At 44.1% G+C, this 27,825-nt stretch overlaps 1 long non-coding RNA gene across 1 annotated transcript; it reads right to left on the reverse strand.

Annotated features, from left to right (window-relative positions):
• Positions 1-21,489: 21,489 nt before the first annotated feature.
• On the reverse strand, positions 21,490-25,178 carry LOC144135115 (uncharacterized). The gene is made up of 3 exons (XR_013315378.1): positions 25,101-25,178; positions 24,826-24,964; positions 21,490-21,583 (listed from the first exon to the last, which is right to left on the reverse strand). It is a non-coding gene; the product is annotated as an uncharacterized LOC144135115 (long non-coding RNA).
• Between the last annotated feature and the right edge of the window lie 2,647 nt (positions 25,179-27,825).

The raw sequence follows: 27,825 nt of genomic DNA on the forward strand, positions 1-27,825 counted from the left end.
ACACTCAAATAATGGCACTGCCCTTTTTTCTTACCTACCAAGCGAAATTTTTTGTACAGGCGTTATAAATCGTTCGGGGCCCAAGACTGTGTCGTAGATAATTACCAGCGGGTGGGAACGTCATGAGGAAAGGCGGCATTTGGTAAGTTAATTTCTCAAATCTGTTTTTGAACCGTGTTAAAGAGAGAAAGACTTGGTGACGTACAACATGCCCTCAGGTGTACAATGCGAACGCTTTAGACATGCCTCCGGCGCAAGAGTCTTCCTCTTTCATCTAGGGTCTGCCTACTGGCCCATAAGTGTGAAATTGTTCGTTCTCTATTTTACAAATTCATATGTCCCCGTGAGTCCTGACTCCACTACTCGTGTAGTGATGGAGTGACCAAGTGAGGCACCGTTGCTAGGTCAGGTGGCTGTTTGAATTTACAGCCACCAGTTGGGAATGTCATGACCAAATGGCACTTCGCGAGATCCCATAAGGCTCATTTCATTCCATAAATCTTAGTTAACTCTTCGGAGCGCTGTCTGCATCTGAGCAAGTGAGTGATGAGTTCCATGTGTGCATAATGACGCTTGAATATAATTTAATTCGAATAATTTCATCGCCTTCATCCACCGTATAAATTTGTGATCTAATCAGAAGATCACGTGGTCTCTATTGGCCAGTCACAATTTTGCTCTTACCTAGTTTTTCATGAGACGGACGGACGCCATCTTTCCTGGAAAGCGGGAGACACAATGCCGCCGAAATAAAATGAGACCTCGTTGAAACCACAGCGAAGCAATGAAGGACGATTATTGGGACACGAGCGGTTTCAACGAAGAACTGCTACAAGCGCTGAGAAACAAGACTGTGGAGATTACACCAGATTGTGGTGTCAAAACGACGGCAACAACGTGGGAGGGAAGCTGGAACATTTAGATTGCGTTTGTCAAAGGATGGTATTATTGACATGCTGAAGCTTTCGAAGTAGACGAACCTTAGTGAGAATGAAGAAAAAAGGGAAGGTCTTTATATCTGCAGACGACCGAGCTTCGTTTTGCCTCTTACGCACTCATGGCAGAATCGCTCATTTGCGATAGTGAGCGTGGGCCACTTGTTTTCCAGGATAGAAAAGCAGCCCCATCGCTTGTTATTGAAAGATCATTGGACATTCTGCTACCGCTAACTGCAGTGCAAAGAATGGCTGTTTACGCTACACATGTCAGCAAGAAGTTCCCTGGAAAGCTGTGTGTAAAGACAGGAGGGCGTGGTCGCCGAGACTGCCGCCCTTGGGTCGGCACACAAAATGTAAGCACTTAGTTCGTTCTAATGCTCATCCTACCGTGACAAGAGGCCACAGTAATCCCTGAAGGTGTGAGCAAACGGATGCTAAAGGCAACCAATGCAGCGCGAACTTTTATTATAAGCACAGAAAAATTTGGTCAAGGGGATTGTTATGATTCAGGATATAGTGCTTCTAGGCTTCAGTAAACCAAGAGCCAAGCTGGATTTCTTAAAGGCTTCTCGGTTATGTAGTATGTATACAGTATGTAACGAAGCTCTATTTATAGCCATCACAGACGACGAGGAAGCATTACAGTCAGTGGAAACCTCGGCTGTTATGGCGGCATCGCGTAAACTTAGTATAGAAGAGCCTCATGACCAAGTAATGCGACTATTGTGCTTTTTTCCTTTCTTCCGGAAGTTGAGATGACAAACAGAGTCCTGCTTCCAAGGGCAAGTTCGTGAAAGAAATTCACCTGACAGTGCCCTAAGCACCACACAAATGCAGTAACAAGTGGCACTTGCATACACACAAAATATTTGATTAACACAATATGAATGCTTAGAACAAACTACTTTCTAATTCAAGAGTTCGTTACGTCATTATCACCCTTACACCTAAATCTCAAAACAAGAATTCATAAAAAAGCAATGAGCAACAGAAAAGCAGCATCGATCCAATCTATGGAACTTAAAGTACACCGTGAAATCAAAAAAAAAAAAATCTGGGAGCACTTTGCCAATCTAAAGTGCGGCAAGGCGAAAGCCTTTCGCATGGCCGGCTGCGATTCTAGCTTCGCAGAAGACGACAAAGTTACGAGCGTTAGCTGTTTGGTTTACTAGACGAAGAAAGCAAAGAAGAACACGCCCGTTGACCAGTTGAAACCCATCAAGATACGTCCCAGACGGAACGTGCTTCGTTTGGTGGTCAAGGTGGGCCGAGAATTCGGCTTGCAGCGCTATATGTTAACACTTCAATCAGGAATTTCATGTATGCAATGTTTACCTATTATTTAATTGTGCTTTTATTTCTATACCACAGCCATAGGGTTTTATTTGCCGACCAAATTCGGTAAAGAACTGTCCCCTGATGGGTGCCCCTTGTTGTCGGAGTATATATAGAACAAATGTATAAACATTTAGCGGTCCCTAAAGGGACAGTTTTCCGACCGTTGTAGGATATTTTTGGGGGATGAGGGGAGAAAGAAATGGGAGGTCACCACCAATTTTAATGGCCACCTTCTTGGATTCAAGGAACCGAAACTATGCCGCCATTTAGTCCCCTGACGTCATTCTCATACAGTTCCACCCCTATCCACCATATTGCACCGAGACGTCATCATTGACACTTGGCAGATGGTTGTTTGTACAATGCTGTTGTAGATGGCGCTACAAGTCTCCATGCGATACGTGCCGTTTTCTAGTTGTTCCCACAGAGGGCGCTGTGATCTCGTGGTGGTAGAGACCCCACGAAATCTCGAAACATAGTTTGTTATAGCTAACGGTCTTAAAACGTAATTCTCATTCCGCACGTGCCCTGTCTGCTTCTAGCCCCTCCTGTCTTTCTCAGAGTTTTGTGAGGCTATGAATGATTACCAACTTGAAATAAACAGTACATGTTATTGCGCCTAAAACAGCCTCCTCTCGGGTCGTGAAAATGTGCGGCCCAAATAATTTTTGTTCATGAAGCAGGGCAAGCGTATGTGTGAAGATTACTTGTCATTTGATCCCGGAACGCGCATTGACGGCTGCGGTGTTTTCTTTGCAGGGAGAGAGAATGCGAGCGTCAGAATGCGAGCTCCGGGCTACGCGCAGCGCAGCCCGGAGCGCATCGCGGGGCTACCGCTACGTCGTCGATGGCGGCGTGCCACCGCTCTTCGAGCCTGTTCTGAACACAGCAGACGTCGCCCAGTACCTTTCCGATGGGTGAGCACAGTCCTGATGCTTATACCAAGATTTACACTGCCCCGGAGCACAACAAACTATTATTGCTTCTTCAAACCGCTAATGAAAGAAAGGTAACGCGCGCCATGCAGACTATGACATTTGTGAAATGCTAAAACACTCCTTGAAGGTATTGGCGAGCACTACCAAAATACGGAAAGGGACGAACACACAGGACAAAGCGCTTTCTAACAACTTTATTCTCTGAAGAAACATGACTATATACACGTATTAACGTCAAATCATACAGAGATGCCGTCCATTCATACCATCTCCCACAGAGTAAGGAAGACAGCTAATAAGTACGGAGTTGAGGTGGTTTTTTCAGCTCTCAATAAACTCATTGGAATATGCAGAAAGGTCAACGAGAATGAAGACCACAAAAAGAAACCTGGGTGCAACGTCAAACACGACATCACCTATGTAGAGTGCGAAGAAAACGTCATTTACAGTATTCTGCTTAGAGGTCAACGAACCTACGTAGGACAAACGGGTAGATGCCTGAATAAGAGGCTCAGAGAGCACGAAAGACTATGCGATAAAGTAGCAAAATCCGGAAATCTGGCATCACATTGGGCGCACTGCAAGTGCACCCCTATGCTAAAAACACCAAGGTAATAAATAGGTCGGGCCAGAAACAGGCGCCAACGCGAAATTATCGAAGCTTTCGCTATGCATGTGGCTCCAGATAACCAATGCGCTAGCTCCCCTTCGGTGATTTTAGAGAGAACTGAATTAAATTGCCTCGGGAATAGTAATCTTCGGCTGTTGTAAAGGCATCTGTTGATCTTGTTTTTATGTATATATTTTTTACTTCATATCGCTCTTGTCCGCACCGTGCGCTCTTCCCTCTTCTGTGTATGATGTGACGTTAATATGTGTATATAGTCATGCTTCTTCAGAGAATAAACAGTTGTTAGAAAGCGCTTTGTCCTGTGTGTTCGCCCCTTCCGTATTTTGGTAGCGTTCACCAATACCTTCAAGGATGCATTTCCAACTAGCCCCAGTTGTAGCTCCTTTGGCTAAAACACTCATGCACCATCGTTAGTTTGGTGCACAGAAAAGATATTCAGGCGGCTGGTAGTGATCTGGAGACCGGTATTGTGGCGTGAATACCTGAACAGTGCCACAGTTGACCAGTAGAATACGAACACTGCCAGATATCCGGACCACTGAAGCGACTGCCGGCTGAATTCTTGTTCCTGCGGCTTTTATGACCACTACAGTTATCGTAAACACTGCCACCGGGACAAGAGTTTCGCGTTTAGGCTTACTGCTAGCTCACGCTTCTATTTGCCAGCAGAAATTTTGTTTCCAAGAAATCTCAGCATTGCAGAGGAACATCGTTTCGGGTTTTTTCAGCTATTGACTGCAGCCGGACGTGCAACAGTTCACTTGCTACTCCCGCACTTTCCGACGTTTTTGTTTTTCCCCGAGTGCCTATAACCATTCAAATCTTTTCATTGTTGCATTTTAACGCGACACTGTTAAGGAGCTCCTGTCGCAGGAACGTCAGTGTCGTCGGCGTCGGCCGTGAGCGAACAATCCCTCCTCCTCCTCAATAAGTACGCCACTGCCGCAACTGATGGCGCGCTACGGCAGTGCGGCCAGTGCCTACCGCTCGTCTCGTTCGGGTGCAGTGGGGCCGTGCGGGCATGCAGCAATCATGCGGTGAGCGGCGATCACATCTGAAGCGCGTTCACCACGAAGCTTGCGGCTTGCTGCCCGTTCGTTCGGCGAGGAAGCTGTGCTGGCGTTCGTGGCATCGGGTTTGTCGAGAACGATGGGCCGACCAACTACGACTGCAACTTGAGTCCCGCGTGTTTCGGCAAGGCGCCTGGCAGCTCTTCTACGTGGTTTGCTACTGCGCGCGTCCGTTTCACCGAACGTAGCAGAGGGATTTGTCAAACGGGCAAGGAGTCGCGCTGAACGGGCGATGGCGTTCCGTGGACTCCCTGGCAGTGCTGAAACACACTGTCGCGTTCCACTCTTAAAGGCGAAGCTTAAGCGTATTCCATTTTTTACACATGGAATTATCTTGGATAGGTGCTTCTACATTGAATCGGTGAGTGGTGCCGTTTGCGAGACGCCGCATATTGGCTGTAGGGAGTGTACAGAACAACCCTGCGTACGGCCATAGAGTGTCTCACTATTACCTAGAGAGAAAGCAGTCGGCGCCGCACTTCATCTACCTTGGAGGGACGGAGGAAGGCGGAGTAAATGTAAGTTTTGTAGTTGGCCTGGCTGTTTTCCGCTGGGTATAAAACGTGGATTCTCTATATCAGTACCATACACCTCGCACCGAATATCGGATAAATGCTGTGAAGGTCTCGGTGCGAGATTTCACTTGTGTTAGTTTTATTCAAAAAGCGAAAAACGGAGTATTAAAGAAAAGGTGAAATTTGAGGTTGTTTTATACTTCTGACGTGTAGCGTACCAACACAAGGGACCTATGAACGAGTAAACCACACACAGTGCTAACTTCCAACAGCTTTATAGGAAAAGATGCACAACAATAGATACATGCAGCATTGCCGTGTCATCACAAGATATGCGAGAATCAGCGCTAACGTAAGTAGGCAATTTCTTTTTTGAAAGTCTGACAGAAGGTGTGCTTACACAAGAACTTCGGATCTAACCTGTCTATATTTTCTGCTTCGATGATTTTCTGTGTGCGCCTGTCCTTGGTTTCCCAACTAAAAAGCACTTATCGAGGAATGGCCAGCAGTTGTTACATGCACTGGAATGCTTCACTAGTTCTCCGTTTTCTCCGTTGTTTTTACTTACATAGCGATTATGCTCATGACGGCGGTCATTTAAGCAGCGATCAGGTTGTCCTACATTTTGTCGCCCGCAAACGACAATATGTAGGACAAACTGGCCATTCGATCTTGAATACTCTATCGAGCGGCTTATATCTACTTGTTAATCGCACACCCCAGGTTCGTAGGGTCTGAGTCGAGGGGATTGTGGTGGGCGTTTTCTCCTCAAACACTGAGGTTACGGTATACGTGTAGCATTCACGGCACTTCGGCTCGGCTGCAACAACGTACCCCCCCCCCCCCCCCTCCTCCCATCTCCCGCAACGTGATTTATGTTGCAAGGCTTTCTCTTTTTGACCGCTTCTTTCATCTCTTCTTTTTCGGTGTGCATTGAGATTGAGGCAGTTACGGCTCTTTTCCTTCCCTTTAAACCAATTGCGTTGCATGTCAACTGGGGCGCTGCTCCTGCTACCCAGGTGCCCATGCAGGATGCCGCGACTTCCAGTCATTGCAGGATATTTTTGCAAAAACCGCTTCAAGGCGTTAACCCATACAAAAGTGTCCTATGGCCGGCTATAGAATTTTGGCCCAGATAGCTATAGACCTTTCCATTTCTATCTATAGCTGTCTATACAGGCTGATATATTTTTCTATAGAGAGCTTAAGACAATTGTATGGTTCCAAAGCTATAGCTTTAGTGGCATAAATTTTTCAATAGCTGGCAATAAGCACCTCTATGGGTGCTTATAGACGTTCATAAAAGGCCGTAGACGGACATAGCCTTTTCCATAGACGCCCATAGGACTTTTTTGTAGGGCAAGTGCCGTCCCCTTCCGCTTATTTGACGAAATATCCGCGAGGCACGGGCAACGTGCACTGGATGTTAACGCGATAGCTTTTAAGCCTTTTTGTGGCGTATTTTTTCGGCACCATGCCCCCCCCCCCCCCCTTGTTAACTGCGAAGTTTAGCGCGAGGTTTTGGGAACGGCTCCGGACGAGTAACGCTGAGGCATCCAAAAGGTGGAGATTCAGTAAACAGTTCACGTCGAAAAAATCATCAAAGCCAGCACTGTTCTGACGTCACTTCTCAGTAGATGAGCATCGCCTTTGGGTTACCGCCTTTACTTGACCTTCTCAGCATTTAGCAGACCTGTGCTTCTATCAGCATTCATCCTGTGATTTGTGTAAAATAGCGTCTTATGTGCGCTGCGTCTCATAATGAACCTCAACCAAATGGCTCCTCTAGTATCTGTGCTGAAGACTGTAGCGCAAATTACCCGCTCAATTTTGTTAATGTGTCTATAATGTGTCGCGGAGAATGGTCATGTAATGTTTGAACAGAGAACACATGTATGCAGTGCAACGCAATGTCCGCAATGCCAGCACTGCAGTGACATTCTGCGATCAGCGGCAATGATCCTCCTTCGCAGGCGAACATTGGAGATGCCCAGTTTGGATTGCTCCACAAAGAGGATGTTGAGATGCTTAATTTTTAAACAGCTGGTAAAATGCAAGGAACTCTGTGACGGCTTTTAGTCCGGGAAGGCGGGCTTTACATGACGGAGTTAGTGTGAAGGCCACAGGGAAAGCGCTGTCCGCGCTGACGCAGGTTGGAACAGCGGCTGCTGAATGTTAGATGCTTGCAAAGGTTGAATTCTATAGCATATTTGTCCTAAATTTTTTTGAACCGTTTCAAACTGGTTTCAATCGGAACAGAAAGTCGCTCAGCAGCCGAAGCCGGAGCGGCATCCTAAATGTCAAATTAAACTAATCGTTCCTCGTATATATTGCGAACAGCGAGCTTTCCATTTAATGCATCTCTTGAGTTGTGATATGGTGCTATGAAAAAGTTGTGTGGTGGAGTCGTATTAGAATATTATTCACCAATACACACAGTTTGTAATTAATAAGGGCTTTAATAACAGTACATGATGCTCCTGATATAGACAATTGGAGCTACAACCAATGCCCGTCAAGTTTGGAGACTGGGTCCATTAAAAAAATGCTTTCAACAATGAAATAATTTGTGCATAACCCCTTAGAAATAGTCTGATGCAGTCTATATACACCTTCCAAGGCTTCTTGATGTCTTGGAAACAGTTGGAAAACGCTTTTGGCAGGGCTCTCAGCTCCTTTGTCGTGGCGTCTTGAATGGCCTCCACGCTCCCCATCCAGCGCCCTTTTAGGGCTCTCTTCACACGAGGAAACAGGGCAAAATCGCATAGAGAGAGGTCAGGCTAGTATGGCGGATGGGAAGTACAGTAATGCTGTGCTTGGAGAGAAATTTAGTCACGCTGAGAGCAGTGTGCGGCAGTGCGTTATCGTGGAGAAGGCTCCATTGTCAAATGCCCATAAGTCAGGGCGACGGCGTTGCAGTGCATCACACATGTGTTGGAGCACGCTGATATAAAACTCCTGATTCACCATCTGCCCTTGTGGGACGAACTCATGGTGTATGACACCTCTGGCATCGAAAAAACTATCAGCATCGTAATTGTTTTGGCCTTCTGTCGCCGCACCTTCTCGACGCCGGAGAGCTTGTGGATCGCCATTCGGCGCTCTGCCTCTTTGTTTGAGGATCGTATTAAAAACACCATGTTTTGTCTTCAGCAATGATGCTGCCGACGAATGCAGCATCCTTCTCTGTCTAGGAGAGCAAATCAACGCTTAATGATACCCGCGTGTCCTTCTGGTCTTTTGTGAGGGAGCGCGGCACTAGTCTGGTATTCAGCTTTCGTTCACACAAGTTCTCAAGCAAAATTTGGTGGCATGCTGTCTTACTAGTTTCGAGAACATCTGACAGCGCGCTGACTGTAATTATGCGGTCTTGCTGCACGGTTTCCCTCATCCGAGCCATGTTGTTTTCATTCCGTGAGGTCGAAGGGCGCCCGTGCCTTGAGTCGTCTTCCACCGACATTTTCCCTTAGGCGAACCTCTTGTGCCACTCGAAAACTCGCGCCCTCAATAATGTCTAGTTGCCGTAAGCGTGACGAAGGAGCTCATACGTCTGTTTGGCTGTTTTGCGAAGCCTCACACAGAATTTTATGTTTACACGCTATTCGAGGTGGACGTCCATCTCTCCACATTCACTAACAGTAGTATTATGCCCAGATGACTAGTAACCACGTATTTTTCTACATGTAGTGCCATCTATCGGCTGCCGCAGCAATTGACATAAATAGCCCAGGCTAGCCCGAAAAAATGGCGCTACACATACGCACCAATATTTTTTAGGGAATCATTTCTAGAGAAGAAAATAAATTAGTCTTGAAACTTTACGGATAAAGGTTGTATTATTTGAAGCCGCATGACCTATTGCCCGCAATGCTCTTTTCTGTAGTCTGTATTGGAGCTAAATAGGTGCGTGTATGTTTGGCCCCTATTATGCAGGAGCAGGTGATGTGACAATGAAGTAGCGAAAAACGCGAGGAATAGAGTCCATAGTACAGAAGATATTGCTTTTACTTTATAAGTGCCCAGCAACTGAAAGCTATCTTTGTACACACCTTTTCGGTATTGTTCGAAGATTATTCAAGGTATTTGCAAGAAGACACTGCCTGAATCGTTCAATTTCGTGGAATACTACAGGTTTGGTTTATGGGGGTTTAACGTCCCAAAGCGACTCAGGCTATGAGGGACGCCGTAGTGAAGGGCTCCGGAGATTTCGGCCACCTGGGGTTCTTTAACTTATTGGTACAAAACTTTGCGGAAGTATTGCACAGTTCAGATATTGTCAAGTTTTGTCTGCCCAGGAGTGGTTCAGCTGTGAAAAAAAGAGCAGTGACTTCTGCGTGCATTAGGGTCTTTGAAGATCGAACGGCTTGGGTGAAGTCAATCGCGAAGATAGGAAAGAAAACAGGTCCGAATTGAGATCCTTGCGGAACCCGGCAAGCTGTGGGTAGAAATGCGGAATGCAGGTTCATCAGAAATACTCATTGTTTTGTTGCGGGTAGGTAAGTGCGAAGAACTGGAGAGAATCATTCTGAATGTCATGTGCTTCTAATTTTTCAAAAAATCAGAGACACGCATTCAGACGCGTTTTTATTAGGAGGAATAATTGCATTTCAAGCTGGTTATTGAGCAGTGCCGTGTTAATTTTCTGCGAAAGGCATACAATGTCTATAGTCATTTATTTAACTTAAAGAATGTCATACTTCTCAGCACAAATTAAATTATTTTTTAGCAGATTTTATTAAAATTTAGCGCTATTGTTTTTCGAAAGAGGCGTATTGAGTACAGTAAGCACAGATATGAATCCGTGACTATTGATGTCATGGATGTCTGCAGTCTTAAAATTAGTCACAACGTTCGCAATCTTCAAATTTGTTGGATACTTGGAACTAACTATCGCCTGATTAAATATAATGGATGAGGGGACTCAGGGTGTCAACACTGTTTTTGATACGTTCGCTGGTGCTCCTTCAGAGCCGAAAGCTTTGTTTGTTCCACACCTTTAATTACTGACCTCTGTTTTTCTTCGGTTATCCCACGGAAAGTGTAAATATTATTCTTTACTGCAGGTGTGCTTGACCCCGGTGTTATTGAACGGAATTCATTTTTAAGTTGACACCTGCAATCAACGTAATGAATTCTGAAAAGTTCGGCGGCCTCCTTTGTGATTGTCAGGAACGGTGAAATCCTTTCTTCTTAATCCTACACCTTTTACGATTCTTCATGCCCTTTCCGCACTCTCATACTTAAGTGTAAATAAACTTCTGCAGTTTTTTTAGTTCATCATCATGACCGTTGACTTATTTTCGTAGCATCGAGACTATTCGCAGTAGTTAATATCAGCCTGTTGATTTTTCCAGTGATGATAGTATGAATGTTTATTTTTAAGGACTTCAATATTGATTTTGTCATCTGAGGGCACATATCTTGGCAACAACAACGCTCCCTCTAGGAGCGAGTCTTTTGATGGGTGGCGTCAGTACTTTTGGCCACCAGATTATGGTATTCAATACGAATGCTATCGTACACGTCTTCGAAATCAGTGCACTGAAGTAAAGATCGCACGTGAGCGCATTCGACTCGAGTTACGTGTTATCGAGGCTCTGTGGATTGACAGCGCTAAGGGTAATAAAAAGTGGGATTGGGGTTCGAAATGGCCTTGGCGCTGTCAGCAAATTTAAGGCTTTGTTGCAAAGCGCATGGTCAATTAGGCAGATTGATTAGTTACTCACCCATAACATTTGTCAATTTAAACGACTGTAACAGCAAGAGATAAGCACATCAGTCTTTCAAATATTGGATGTTAAAATCACAAGAGGTTAAAAAAAGGGATTTACTAGTCGAAACTGGTAACAGCATAATTTTCATTTGTGTGTAAATTTGTTTACACAAGCGCTAGGTGTCAGGTAAAGAATTGCAATAATGATGCCCCACTCTACCTGTATAAACAGAGACTCAAATACGTTTCTTGAAAAACTTGTATTTTGATAGCAACAGTAACTGAGAAGAATAAGTTCCGCGGCACTAGCACTTGACGCAAGTGAGCAACAGTCTTGAGAGCCTTTAAAGTAATACAAGATTAACACCGCTGTAGGCATTGGCTCAACTGATTGGCAGCAGCAGCATTGTGCTGTAGAAAGGAGACGCTCAAAAAAACAAACAAAAACAAAGAGCGGGCCAGCCCTGCCCTAACAACCGGATACTTACTTTCGGGAATTAGATATCGATAGAAAAGTGTTTAGGCGGATAAGACAAGCGGTCGAGTCCATTTCCTAAAGGTAAATGCGGGCTAAGTATTTCTGCGGTACTCTCGGTTTGCGTTAAATTTTGGTCGTAAAGAGATGATACTGAGGCAACATGGCCATTTAGGAAGACGTAAGAACTAGAAGGGAGAACGAAGTTGTACTGCTGTGCCTTTTCGAGAACGGATATGCGTGCTGGACAGCTGCAGAGAGTCCGAAATGTCTTCCTCTTTGTGTTTAGAAGATAATTGGAGCGCCTATGTGACAGACGTCTCGAGGACACAATACCTAATTTTAGCGTACATAGGAGTCTCGCCAGCATACCTGCCATCGCGTATCGCGAGGCAGGAGCATCACAAATGTTGCGCTTTCGCCCAGGGACTGTACATTGCCGGACTCATGAACCTGTGACTCTGCCGTAAACGGGGCTGTCTTCGTTTGTTTTGTTAAATGTTCGGAAAATGGTAAACGCCTGGCGCCAGGAGTTTATGTAGGAACCCTCTACAGACTGTTACATGTGCTAAAGCCTACCACTTCCTTCATTTGTTGATGCTTTAATAGAGCAGTTTCGCAGTTTAGTACACAGCTGTGTGCTTCAGTTCGTCGCCACAATATGTGTGAAACATCCAAGCATCCATGGTACACAAGAGACATAACTCATCTCCTAAGACGCATCAAGCGCATGCGCAAGCGCAATCGGTCACAAAACGAAAACCACGACTCACTACTTCTTTCACTCAAGTCTGAGCTAAAAACAAGAATGACAGAAGCGAAACACTTTTACTTCAACACAACACTGTCAACCTTCGTGAAAGAAAACCCATAGAAATTCTGGAAAAAAATATTACCACTTTCCCATGACTCTGTATCCTTCATTATCAACCATCAGCCTTGCTCTGATCCCGTAACGATTTCTGAAACGTTTAATAGCTACTTTCACTCTGTCTTCCTTCTTGATGATGGTAACAATCCTTTCACTCATTGCTCGGAACAAGTCACCCAACCTCGAAGTAAGTTACGCTCGGGTTAAAAATCTGTCATTAAAAATTGACACAACAAAAGTGCGGGACCAGATGCCATACCTAATATGTTCTTGAAGAGGTACTCGGAATGGAGTGCCCGTTATCTTAGTCATTTTAAATAAATGACTGGACACAATGTCCGTTCCCCTGGCTAGGAAAATTGCCAGGCTAGGAAAATTGCCAATGTGATCCCGGTGTTTAAATCTGGCGATAAACAACAAATTAGTAATTTCCAACCGATCTCTCTAATTTCCACTTGCGGCAAGCTTCTTGAGCACATTATTGACAAGCACATTGTTCAGTACTTAACTTGTCATAATCTACTGTCACGCTGTCAGCACGGTTTTCGATCTGGTTTTTCCACTGTCACTCTGTTCATTGAATTTACTCACGACATAGCTTCCGCATGAAATAACCGCGATCAAATCGATGCAATATTTATAGATTATTCCAAAGCATCTGACATGGTCTGCCATAACAAGCTTTTTCGTAAACTACGTACCATATTTAACGGCAATTAGTTACTCGACTGGATAACCGACTACTTACACTTAAGATCCCAGTTGGTCACTTTCAGCCATGCACAGTCATCGTCAGTCACCGTAACTTCAGGTGTGCCCCAAAGATCGGTGCTTGGGCCTCTATTTATAATTTTTTAATGATGTCGCAAATGTTATTAATGACACCGCAGTGAAGTTAAGCCTATATGCCGATGACTGCGTTCTTTACCGTAATGTTGCTAACGCCCATGATCAACAGGAACTAAACAAAGTGTTTTCATTGTTCTGTGAATGAAGTAACGCATGGCAAATGAAAATTAATATCACTAAAACAGTTGCAATGACCTTTGGGAACAAAAATAATCCGCCGCAGTTCTGTTACAGTAATAACGGTTGCTTGAGCTATGTCAGCGAGTTCAGATACTTGGGTGTTATTTTTTCGTATTACTTAAAATGAAATGCTCATATTAATAACATTTTTGGGAAAGCACTTCGCTAACTTGGATACCTCAAACGAACCTTAAAAAATGCCACGAAGGCATGTAAATTAATTGCTTACCAATCACCAGTTCGACCGATCCTGGAGTACGCCTCAACTGTTTGGTCCCCTCATCACGCTCGCAACATTGACCGTTTAGAATCAGTTCAAAAAAAGCAATACGATTCATCTTTGGCCGGTACGATTGCAACTTTTCACCTTCTTCACATATGCACACTTTATCTTTGCAAACGTTAGAACATAGGCGCACACGTGAACGCATCATCATGCTGCACAAGATGGTTCACATGTCATCTCGCATTCAGGCACCCTTCTTTTTTGTGTCCTCAAGCGCACGTGCAACCCGACGGAACCACCCATTAAACATTGTTCCTTTGAAACCACATATAGACTGCTTTAAATTTTATTTTTTCCCGCTAACTGTTGATATTTGGAATCGATTGGACGGCTCACTTCGCGCATTGCCAATTAAAGAGTTCGTTTTTCAGCTTCCTAACAAATTGACCTGTTGATTTGTTTTTAATACTGCTTTGTTATCTATTTCTATGCTACCCGTGCTAATTGTTTTTACTAATGTATGCACCCACTCCTGCTATGTCTCCCTTCCGAGACAGCAGTATTTGTAAATACATAAATAAAATAAATAAATAAAATAAAAGGTGCACGCAGAACAGAAGTCAGTTATATGTCCACGCCCAGCAGTGCTTAGTCTCGTTATGTGCTCAAAGCGAGCTGCACTGCTAAACGCGAGTTTACCTGATCTGTTGATCAGACAGAAGCGTCTCACGGCTCTCTTGGCGGCCAGTTGTTTTTCACACCTAGCTTTGCGATTGGATCGGCAAAAATTTATGAGTACGAAGCGCTCACACTTGCGGCCTTGATCTTCTCTTGCAGGAAGGTGCCCAAGCTTAAGAGCGGCGAGGCGTGGCCAACCTCAGAGAAGGGTTCGCGGTTCCTCTTCTCAAACGGCACCGAGGTGATCGGCACCGCTGCAATCTGTGACTTGTTGGACAGTTTTGGCTGATGAGGACTCTGCGCTGCTGCTGCATCCGCCATTTATATGCGGCAGCTGTTGTCTGTGCCCTTGCCAATGCAAGCAGTGCCAACGGCTCCGTCTTAGCCGCCATGGGAGCCTCACTAAAGCCACAGATTTGAAAAACCTCACTGGCGGTTGCTGCTGATTTAGCGTTTATATTCAAGGCTCGGAGTGACTACTCTTGTATTTTTCGGCTCGAAAAGTCTACACAATTGACTGTTGCTCGCAGCCATCGCATCAGCAACTCAAACATTCCAGAACCTGGCAGTGCAGCACTGGAATGGGGAAGACCATGAAGGTGCTGAGTGCAACATAACGCTCTGATCGTTGGCACAGTTCCACAGCGTTTTGCAAAGCGTAAGTTAGAATCACTTAACCGTGGTAAGTATGCAAGTAGTGAACAACAGTTGGCAGCGGGGAAAACATTGTGCAAGCGTAGATTCTACATGCTTGTACAGAGGGTCATAACGTTTGCACAACATTGTAGTCTGAAAAGTATACAGCCTGGCAGCCAACCAAGCCGGAAGAATCTCTCACTACAAAAGGAAGCATTGGAACCCTGATTAAATTATGTTATGCAGTGTTTAATTTCCCAAAGCTGTAAATGGGCTGTAAAGGACCCGTAGTTCACGGCACGTGTTTAGGACCAACGGGTATTCTTTAATGTGCAAGGAAATCGCACCGTACGCGGGTGCGTAAAAGCGGTGTACAAGATAGTAGACACACCGAAATATTGCTGTTATCATCAAACGAATTCAAACACTTCTTGACATCACCATTTGAGATGAATGCGCCCACGCCATGCACAGACCTTTGGTGGAGAGGTTGATATAAACAGGCTGCCGGGAAAAACGCCGTCCACTTAAAAATATAGGACACGGCATAGCACGGCGAAGCGCGGATTATCTTGTAGTAGGACAAGTTAAGGTGGGCATTAGAGGTTACATGGTAAAGGCATTTTACCTAAAAGCCTTCTTAATAAAGCCTTTAGACTTTAGGGTTTCTGAACCGAAGGATATTTCAGTAGGAAAGTTTCTGTACCGAATTATTTATATGCGCATATTTCCCACGGGCAGGCTTTTAATTTTTAAGCTATTTACGTTTTCTCTATCAATAAATTTCAGCATTTTTTTAGTTGATAACTTGTGTAATCATAAAATATTTAAATTCCCCTTTTTCCGTATAGAGGGCCGTTTTTGGAGTTATTTCGTTGAAATAACAGTGAACTATTGCTTGCGTGCGTGACGCTGCACTTTTATCCACACATTTTGATTCATCTGTAGCAGTTACCACTGAAGAACATTACGTATATTTTATATAGGTGCAAACCTGGTTTTCAATGAAATGAAATGAATAAATGTACCGCGCTGTGACGGCATCGATGCTAAATGAAAGCGATTTAGTGGCCATTTTCATCAGTTTACAAGTCACAATGTCTGTAGACGCAAGACTTAGTAGCCATCGTGCGGAATAGGTAATTCGGTAATGGCATTAGCACTCCGCCTAATAGTAGCAAAGACAACTGAACACTAGTTTATTTACTTCATAGATGCAGTTTTTGTTGTTGAGACATCTTACAAATGAAACCCGCGAAATACTTTTCGTTATTTTTTAACATCATATGATACATTTCGATACTTCCTAAAGATCATGGATTTATGAACATGATTTTCGTTGCCAAAAGTGCATGGTGTGCGGAAAACGCGCATCTCCCTTCTAAATACTGAAACAACATCATCTCCACAAGCACACTTCAGTATTGGCTGCCGATCGTTGGTCACTCTGCTTACTTGCATTAATTCACGTTTAGGCATTCTGTGTGCCGCCTGTGAGCAGTATAATTTTCAAGGATACTGCACGCGCAAATCACCTGTCGATACCTTGGAAATGAGCAGGTCTTATTCGTGTGCACAGGTTTTAATGCCTTTCTAATAGCACAGAGAAAAACATTGAAAACTACGTTGAACATAAAATGTCAGAAAAAGTAGCAGCCGCAATTAGGGGTTCTGAGCCGTCGACTCAGAGGTCCACGATTTTACAGCGCATTCAAGCGATGTTTCTCGTTGAGTTTCGTATTGAGGACGTGGTTGTACTCCTACGTTGAATGGGTTCTACGTTTTCAACGAATGTCAATGGATTGTTTTCATGTCAACAAAAAGGCAGCAGTCCCAAGACGGTACATTGGGGCCCCTCTGCTAGAAAAGCCGTGATATCCGACATGTCTTTATAAAAGCTGCTTGTTGCTGGTTTGGTTGAAAACAGGACTGATATATATGGGATAAATTAACTGTAGAAATGTATGTGGTTAATTATCAACATAGGGCAACGTGATGTTAGAAGTTAAACGCCTTTGCAAAATCAGCGAATAGACGTAGCCTTAATTCCACTCCGCTCAAAAAAGCAAATTCTTCCGTTGTTCCCTTTGAGTAAAACAAAAGTGCTTTATCCTCACAGTCCCGCTCTGCAATCTTGACATCGTGGCAAAATTTCACGCGACCTCAAGAGAAAAAAGCTGGATGAGTTTATCGTTCTGCAAACACTTCCTGAAACGGTCAAGGTGCGTTAACAAAGAGAATGGCTGTTTAATTCGCACTATGCTAAAATAACTCCACGGTAACAATAGCAATGAACGTGCGCGGTTTAATGTTTCGATCTCATGCATACACATAGAACAACATAATAGCTGGGATGCGAGAGCGCTTTACTTGGCTAGAGCAAGGGTTGAAAGAGTGATGGTCGCAAAAGCATTAGCATTCTCTATTGAATAACAGATATTTCCTTTCTATTCAGAACTGAAGTTGCTCCTAGTGATGAGAGCTTGTATCAAAACCCGGAATCAGGTCTCTAATAAAGTTTTTGAAGCGCTTCTGATAACAAGGAAGTTGAACATTTGTATTAGTGCACATTTCACTCGACTGCATTAGGTTGAACAAGGTTTTTAGTGCTTGTCTAGTACACTGTGCTGTCTTTATGTGATTCATGTACTGTGGATGCCTGTAGACATGACCACTTGAGTTCACCTTTGTAAAACTGTTCCTATTTTATTGTTTCTTTCTGCACAATGTTATATAGCTTTCGCGATGTACTGCCGTGAGGAATTATTTTTTTCAAAAATACATTAGGTAACGTAGTGGGAAGGCATAAATGTTTACCATCTAAAAAAGCATACGAAGCGGTAGTAAATATTTCTGCTCGAAACGCTACTAAGAAACACTTTATTGTGGTCCCGTCTTAGCCGAAGGGGTCTTACGGCTGTCCAGAAACTTAATTCATGGTTGTTGAGCATCTCAGCGGCCTCTTATATCTTCTCAAAAGCGCGCATAATTATTACTTCTCCGTCGTTCTGAAAAAAAAAAAACAAGTTGCATGTGTTATTTTGATCTTGGCGTAGGTTTTGTGAAACGATTTATCAGGAAGCTTTAATTTGTTCCTACTTCTCTTTCGTATTATTCATTTATTGGTTGAATTCAGCGCGAGCGCAACGGAAAAGCTTGTAGAGATACTTACCTGCATCTTTCTTAGTTTCTTCATTTACTGGAAATCCGCTGCAAATGCGAGAAACATTAGGTAATTTTTTTTACTCATATGCGATGTACGAACCGTTTTCTTTAAGCATTGGCCCAAATTTTATTAAGCACCCATTAGACAATTCTAGTAGTGCATCGCCCATCCCTGGAGTAACGAAGACAGACCTCAAACAGACGTCTTCTTTCTTCGAACATCTGTGCATTGTGCATGGAGATGAATCTGCTAACTGCATCTCGCCATTACTCATTCGATCAGAAAAACTCTGGCCTAAATGCCCTGCAATCCCTTTTCAATGCTTCATAACTTCGTGGCTTAGCAAAGTGAATCCGTTTTCTCAAAATGCGTTCTATCTCCTACGCTCGCTGAGAAACGTTTTGTCTCAACGACGTTGTTTCCACAAGTAGATATTTGTATAGATTAAATAACAGGCGGTGAATTAGGCAATGTAATTCAGCGCAGTGCAGTTTAAATTTTTGAAATACATGAATAATTTTGATTTCCTTTCAAAATCTGAAAAACTTGCTTTTGACAAACGTGCGAATCAACGATTGTGGGAGATATGCTTTCGAGGTCATCAAATGAAACTGTAAAATTCCACACCAGTCGCAGACCAAAGAAAAACTGACGGTATACACTTTTTCTAAAAACTATACGTTTTTTGTTCATTCATTATATGCGAAGCTTTTCAGGTCAGCATACGACAGAGTAATTACATCGGCTTCCATAAGGCCTAATCTTCGTATATAAACTTGATTCAGGGCCTCATCTTCTTTAAGAGGGCGATGGTCGTTGATGGTGTCCGTTAATGAGCCACATAATGGCCGACTAGAGACGCCTCCATTGAACTTCGTACGATTTAAAGAAAATACTTCGAAATCTGTTGTACATCGAATTGACGAAGAAGTGCACTGGTTCGGTCGTTCGATGGGAGAGATGTTTCCGAAGGTAGAAAGGTATGGCTTTTGAAACTCCTCTCCGTCATCGCAAGCAGTTCTCGCTTCTGAGGACCCAGGCTTCCTTCGTATCGATGTATTTGAAGATCCAGCAAGCCAAAAGCAAGAGTGGAACATTGTATAGCTGCACCGTTTGCTTACACTTGCTTGCTCTTCGGTCTCGTTCGCAAACTTCCTTCGCCATGGCATTGGCATAGCGGAATGGAATAGTTGGTGGTGGAACAAATCAAAGGCAAATAGCCTTTCCATGGTCGTCAGAAAAATTTGAAATATCATTCCTTTCCATAAAATAGTGTAACCATCAGACGTTTACTTTAAAACTTTTCTTTAGCTTTGTTTAACCTTATGTTTTTCTTTTTCCTGTTCTCAGAGTGTCTAAATCATCCGCTGTTGTACTATTTTACCTCCTTCAGGCTTCTGTTTTATTTCATGCATTGTTTCCATTATTCTCTTCCCTCCTCGCGCTACGTTCATTCTCTTTACACCCTTTTTCCGCACCATTTTCTCTCTGCGCCGCCACATCTCATTCTCTTCACGAGTCTCCTCTGCTTGCAATTTTTATAAACACCTTAGTAGCGCTGCTTAATCCTCTACCATTTCGCTGCAACCCCGACCTGCTTACTCGACCTGCTCACGCGGACAGGCAGGCGGCGGACAGGCAGGCGGCGGACAGGCAGGCAGGTTGGTAGGCAGATGATGGATTTATGTGCGGATGGACGGACGGACGAACGGATGGACGGATGGGTGGATGGATAGATGGATTGGACGGATGGAGGGACGGACATTTGGACGGATGGATGGATTGGACGGATGGATGGACGGACGAACGGATGGATTGGACATACCGACTGACAGATCGGATGGATGGATTGGACGGACCGACAGATTGAATGGATGGATTGGACGGACGGATTGGATGGATGGACGGACGGGCGGTTTCGATGGATTGCGTGCATCGGATGGATGGATTGGATGGATGGGTGGATGGATTGAACGGATCGATGGATGGGTGAATGGATTAGATGGATCGATGGATGGGTGGATGGATGGGATGGGTCGATGGATTGGATGGATGGTTGAAAGGATGGATGGATGGGGTGGATGGACTGGATGGATGGGGTGGATGGATGGGTGGGTTGGTGGATGGATGGATCAAAACTTGAGGCAGTACCTTACCACAAACTGACTAGTCGATTACAGATAATGCACCACTGATGCAAACCACGCGGCTTCGCCACGCACGAAAGAGTTTCAGTTGGCCTTGAGAAAGTTCGTGACATCCGACCCAGTTTTTCTTATGCAGCTCGGCTAGTGAGAGTTTCTCCTAGATTTTGCTTCCATCTTCGCATAACGGCTGCTTACGTGGTATGTTCAGGTTGCGTCTTTGGCCAGGAACAATCCTAAGGTTTCTTCGGGATACGCGTTTCATGTATGACGGAATTGAATTATGTATCCTTCATCGAAATGTTGTGTATATGGAACATAGAACTTAAAAGGTGGTCCGATCGGAGCTCTAACACTGTTGTGCCCGCATTTTGTAAGCATTATTATTTTCAGAAGGTTTAAATTTCGTGGGTTAATATGTAATTCAGAATTCGTACTGTTTTTTCGATAGCTGCGTCATTGAACTCGTGTTTTGTTCTCACAAGTAATTGACTTTTACAAATAAAGGATGGCGTCAGCTTATATTTGCTTAGGTATAATAGTCGAGCTGTAGGCTTTCTATATACAGAACTAAAACTCCTTAGCAGCCTACGCGGCTAATTCTCTTATAGTGTGCCGTATTTTTTTTCGCACTTTGATATGCTCCAATATGTGTGCACAAATTACAACAGGTCCACATAGACGAAACACATATCAGAGTGATTCTTTACGGTAAAAAGCTTATTGTACTGTGAACATTTGTGGTTTGAATGCCACCTCTGAGTTATGTCTTTATTCTGTATGTAGCATTTGAAAAAATTGTACACAGGCGCACTTGCAGCATGCGGCTCGATAGAAGGACCGTGAGGCAATAGATCAGATTCCCCGGATACACAGCAAGGCAGGATCGTGTAGCATAGCAAATATTCATGTGGTGTCTTCGCTCTTTCTAGGTCGTTTAGAGCGAGAAAAGTTTAATTTATAAGCGCCTCTCGTAGTAATTTTTCAATGCCGATAGTTTGACATGTGTTACTTATACTTACCTGCAGTGCATCAAGCAAAGTGTCTGTGTACCAAACGAGTTCTGGGCAAACTCTTCGCCTGCAACGCCACACATTTGATATTTCTCACAAGTCCGCGAGTTTTCGTTGTAGAAATATCGGTCTCGATGTCCCTCTTTGTTATCCGTTGTGCATTTATTTGCTGCCGGCAGTGTACAGATGCCAGGGCCTTGATCTAAATAAAGCAATAAAGGAAAACAGCTGTGACGCCAAAACTTAAGCTAGTTGGTTCTTTTGTTTCTGATTCTAGGAATTTGAAAGAAGGTGCTGATAATTTCTCTGCTGATGCTTTCTGTAGTGACGAAGTGCACAGTTGAGCTTTAAATTTCGTTTTATTTTTTCTTATGTTCCTTACTAATGAATGAATTGTTGCAGAATTCCACCATTTTTAAGCGAAAGCGCTGAAAATTTTATAATGAAGCCCCGGTTTATAAAAGAAAGCCAGCCCAAAAATATCTGAGAGAAGTAATTTAAAATTTATTATAATCGGCCAACTTACATCCAGTGAATGGGATAAATCTCACTACATTTCAATTCATGTTTGTTTTGATGGAGCTACGCTGACTACGTCGCAATATTGAACCTACAATAAAGCTGTTTTGTCGACCCATGCTTTCCTTAGGATATCTTAATTATACGCGCCTCTTTAGATGTACAAAACAGTATAAATGCCTTTTTGAAAGTAGACCCATCGTTTATATCTTATCAGAAAACCACTTCACTTCCACATTAATTATGTAGCTCTTTGCACACTCGCGTACAAGATGTCATTATGCGATTTGTTTACTGCGTGTAAATGAGGTACTTATTTGAACAACTCACGCAAGCACTCAAAGAACAAGGCAGACTGCCCCACTCAGGTACTCTAGTTAAGGCGTCGACTACATAGTTTTAAGCAAATAGCAGTTAGCTCGCGCATATTGCTCAGTCCTAGCTTCTTTCTCCTTGGCTTTGCAAGTGCGATAAGACTTTTAAAGAGGTTTATTGCTAATGAATACAGGCGTTTGTTTCTGAATTTCACATTGGCGGCAAAGAAGCATGGTGGGTATGGGTTTACTACTAATGTCTAGATCAATGAGGAGCGCGGCTTTCATGAGGGAACGAGAGATCTCCTCTAGAGAGGTTCCTCTTTTACATATCCACATATATAATGTTAATCTTTCAGGACCGGCTTGCAGAAGTCCCTTCGTACATCTACTTCCTGGATTTGGCAGGCTTAACCTCTGCTTGAAGCCGAACTTACTGTATATTTGGAAATACTTATGTCTACCTGTTAAAATGTCCAGGCAAAGATATGTCTTCTTGTTGAAACGGTGGCTGGCGAACTAAGGCTCCCTGTCAATTCTTGTTCACTTTGCTTTGTCGTGTTAAATTCAGCAGATTCTTTAAAGCACACTCGGTTGAATAACCCTTCAAGCAACATTCTTCGGAGAAATCATGTGACTTCGCATACCCCTTTCATTGCACCGTTTCGAACGTCCGATTTTTGGTTCCGTTATGCTGTTCACAGTGTTATTTACATAATGTTTCCGTGCTATCGTCTGTTATTTCCCGCGCGTGAAAGCGGTCGTAGTATCAGTCCATTTGCCGTCTCCAGCATAGCTACCTGCCTTTTTGTTCAAGAACCTCGGCGCTTTGTGTTATTTTTTTTGCTCCCTCTGGCTCTTACGATGCTAATGTGCTCTCTTTAAAACTTATCCTGTGTGTTCTTTGTCGACGTCATTATCGTGCTCGGTTGCAGGCTTTATTCTTATCCTTATATGTGGCCAGTCAGTTGTACTCCTGGTGAACAACTGTGAAGATACCCGCTTTGCATTGCCTTCATTTCCTTTCTCCTGTGCCCAAATCACCTTTCAGCTTAACATGGTGGTGGATCTGCACCTTAGGCACCTGCTGAAAAGGAAAATTATCATGTGTATTGATTACCGATTATCTTTCAATTATTGATGACGGTTTTCTGTCAGTTACTCAGCTGCACTCTCCTTGCTGTACAGACACCTGTTCATAAGCAGTTTTCGGTATGTTATCTGCCCAAATGTGGCTCCAGTTGCTTACTCCAGTTTGTAGTTTCGGCTTGAAATAAGCTAGTGTTTTCGTTCCCGCCAACTAGCTGTGTTCTTATTTTGAGCCGGCGGGGTCGTCAAGTTGTTGTTTTCGTGAAAGCAATAACTAACACATTGTTGTTGCCTTTGGTTGCAGTTTGGCGTGCTGTTTTGCCAATGAAGCGACAAAGGACGAACCGAAAGAGCACAACACGATATCCTAGTGGACGGCTGAGCGAACAGCGTGGTTTGTCATTAAGGCTCCACCCTGAATTGTATACTTTTATTCAGCTGTAAATAGTGTCTCCGTAGTATGATTTCTTGTTGCTAAAATTCTTTCATTTTTTCTTGCTCCTAAAATTGATGGCTTAAACCATTTAAATTGTACCGGATTTCCAGTTCACGCTCCGTTAAGAATATTGCAAGCTGTAGCTTTGCATCTTGACGTGAACTATTAGGTGAGCTGTCTGAGCATTGTAAAAGAGTTTTTGGTTTTGAAAGTCTGTCACTGTTGTCACTGTTGTAGAGCAATTTGCCGTCTGCAAGAGCCACGTACAGCTCCGTAGAAGAAAACAACGCGAAATCTTTCTTCGGCCCGTAAGAGCTTGTCGATCAGTGCCACAATTTATGGGGCAGGAATTCGGGGAACAACGTTCTGTGCCTCTACTACTATGCGGGAGTGCTATTCTTGGCTCAGCGATATTTTATTCAAAACAGTTCCTGTCGCCTTTAATCCATGTCATTTTTCACAGGCTGGAAGTAGTTGTAAGTAAAAAACCCGAGCGGTCGGAGTTTTATTGCCCCCTTTCACATGGCAATCGATGTAGCACTCTCTAAACTGAGGACTACTTAGGGAGCGCGAGGCATGAGATGCAGCATAGAGTGCTTGTCATCGAACATGCCACCACCACGTGCAGGCAGCCCCTACTCCGCACGGCATGGTCTTTTTGAAATTGATCATGCAAGGCGCATGACCGCATCAAGCGGCTGCCAGGCGTCTCGAAGCACATATGTGGGAAGCAACCTGAATTTTGTGATGTCGATCCTCGCGGGCTGTGATCTGCTTTCTTATGTCCTATTTCCTGCCCACTTTAGCATCGACGCCGTGAACCGCGGGCAATTCGTTCAAGATGTGGGGACGTCACTCTCAAAACTTATGTAATGCAGTTGCTAACATCAAGAAACATGTTCAGAGATAACGAGGTCAGCAGGCAATACAGGGAAAATCGATTACGTCATTGTGCTCCCATTTCCTTACCGCAAAGCAAGCTTAGAATCAGTCTACAAAGCAGGAAAAGTCCTGAAAAACAATAAGCACAGCGTCGAATAGTAATGAAGTGCGTTCTCTCCACATATAAGTTTACCAAAAACTCACCACCACTTAAACCATGACGAAAATTGCTATGCTTTATATCATGATTTCTTTGGCTACATTTACAATTATTGCTTATGACTCGCTGTGCCATTGTGGTAACAGTTTTTTTTTACAGACCACTGGCAATCTGGTTCGCTCTCTGTAACAGCAATCAAAAGGTTATTTTTAATCAATTGGCGGTACAAACGAAAACGTCACAGGGAAGCCGAAGATCCTAATGTTAACAACACAAAAATAGTGGCAGATAGGAAATCCTGCCACCGTTGAGTACATACCAGCGTTGCAATTCAACACGCAGTCAACGCGCATTTCATAGACGCCCTCTTTTATACAACCATTCCATAGGAAAGGGTGGCAGTAGTTCTGGCCGCCGTAGTAATATCTATGTAGTTTTACATTGCACCTTAGCTCATCTTCCATTGGGGGTGTCATGCATGATCTGCTTTTCACTAGAGACGTTGTCCCACTCGTCAACACTGAAAAAAAAAATGGAATTACAGAAACTTGGCAAGTAAGCTGGCGCCGACCACAGCAGGGTAAAGTGGCGTGGAAGAATAAACAGAATATAGCACGCACCTTTGTCTAAACATGAAAGAAAGGGGTAGGGTTGGTTGTGTACAGTCAACGGTAATTTCTATTTGCCAGAACCAGAATCACACTGGCTGTAGACTGCGGTCTATTTACTCATAAGTGCGAACTTTTTGTTTAACACGCTAATAATTTTTCCAGAATGCATGTCCTGCTAGAATCGGCGCGAGCGACCGCATTCGTTCTCGTTGAGCCAGTTTAGAAGATATACCTCTATTAGAGCAGCAAGCAGACATATTTTAATCACGTAGCCCAACAAAGTGCAACAGAGACACAAAGGCCAAAAGGATGTTGCTTGTGGTCTCTGATATGACGGTTCCGAATGTTACGACGCATGCACATTATGAATGTTACGAAGAAGCACAAACTCTATTACCTTTCAGGAAATGCATACTATGTGTGTATCCTATGAACCACTCAATGTTTAACTGCTTGAGATGCGGGAGCGAATGACAGCCGGCTGCTCGCTACCAGGAAGTCTATTCCCCAGCATTCAGTGATTACCACTTTACCTCGTGGCTTCCTACGTTTTGCTCCTCATCTGAGTGCTATCGGCTTGCCTTACGTTTGGCTTATATCCTCGCCTTATGTTTATTTATCGAGGAGTGAATTGTGTTCAAACACGTAAACAAGCACTGTCCAAATTGTGGCAGCTGAAGGATTTTTATCGCACTTGTTTACTTTATGCATGTCTTCGTGACTGGAGCTCTTTTGTTTGTTCCAAATTCAGGGGCAAACTTTAAAAGATACGTAATGTTTTCTTCCTGATATGGATTCCTCTCTCGAGAGACCTAGTCTTCTCTGATTGCACTTTGATCATTATTCTGGGCAAAATAGCAGTTTACCGAAACCGATGTAAATAAACTATAATGGAGGCCACTGACAAGCTGTAATTCGGTAGTGCCTCTGCGCTTCCGGTTGAAGCTTTTTACAGCATTTGAGTTTTTATTCAAAGAAACCTTTATGTGTTGGATGTCTGTCTGTAGACCTCAGGTGTGTGCATCGACTCTTTCGTCACCCCCACTCTGAGTGATTATTTCCTAGCAAAGGTTGACCTAACGGTGACCAAACGGGTTTGGTAGCGCATGAATTGAGATTTGTGGATGACTACCTAATTTTCTCAAGGGTGTTGCTGTTTCTTGTGCAGCTGTGAATGTGCTAAATACTTCCAACCGAAGGGGAATGTGCTTGATGTTCACTTTGAAATTCCCGTAGACTTGCGCAGTCCAATAAAATAACGTTAATCTCTTGTTTCGGGATGCTCGTGTCTGTTACTTTTACAATCCGAGATCAGTGATGCCAATATTAAATATCATATGAGACCACTCAAATTAGTCAGGAGGGTAGTAGCAACGACATGCCTGAGCTCTTCGCTTTTAAGATCTTACCCCCATTAAACGAAAAGCAGCTTTGCAATTCAAGCATCGTGTGTCCGCAAAACTGGTTTTCCTGAAATGCCCTTGCTTTCTGCGTGCCTATCTCTGCTGTGCAAACTCAAGAAGCCTCAAGTAGGTACTCAGCCGAGGGAGGAAGTTGCCTAGAAATAGAATCTGCATGTTTCATTTATGCATAAGCGGGCGCTTGGGCACGCGCATAGGAACGTTTGTTCTGGGTTTGGCGCTAGAGTTGTTTTAGAGCGCAGCCATAATGCTCCCGTTCCTGCCTTGAGTGTCATGGATCGGCCTTAGCGTAACTGGGTGAACGAGCGCATTGCTGCATAAAAGGCACGAAAGATGACGATAGCGGAGAAAGCATAACGAGAAAATCGGTAGCGTGAAGGGAGGTTGCGCGGCGGCCGCCGCGACCAGGAAAAGAAGATGGAAAAGATTTTTTTCGCCCACGCTCGAAGGCTCGCGCTCCCGCTAACGCGTCTCAGCTCCTCACGGCCCTCTGTTATCTCCCCGCGCCCTCGGTAAACCGGCGCGCAGGGACCTTCTGAGCGAGATAGCTCGAGCCCTCTGGAACAGTCGAGGGAGGGAGACACAGCTTGTCGCTAGCTGCAGCGGATACGCCCTTTCCCGGCGTCACCACCCGCTTCCAACAATTTTGTGCTTGGTTTTCTAGCGAGAGCTACACTCTGGCTAGCGGTCGTGCATTTCGCTGTGCATGGCAGAGGAAAGTTATGCGCATGCGCCGTTGCCATGGCAACAAGAGAGGGGCAAGTTGCGGCGTGCGCTTCACCATCGCCAAGGCCGCGCGTCCGCTCCACTGTCGGAGCCGAGTGTGACGTCACGCGGATGAGCAGTTGTGCAAATGCGCCGATACCATTGAAACCAGAGACACACAACAGCTGCGCCGCATTCTGCATCGCCACCTCGCCGCCCGCCTCTCTGTCACCCGAACCACGCGTCGCGTGCGCAGCAGTGCGTAAAAAGGCGTAGATAAAATCAACGTTCGACTGTATCAACGTTT

The sequence above is a fragment of the Amblyomma americanum genome, chromosome 5, assembly GCF_052857255.1.
Source record: "Amblyomma americanum isolate KBUSLIRL-KWMA chromosome 5, ASM5285725v1, whole genome shotgun sequence".
NCBI lineage: Eukaryota > Metazoa > Arthropoda > Arachnida > Ixodida > Ixodidae > Amblyomma > Amblyomma americanum.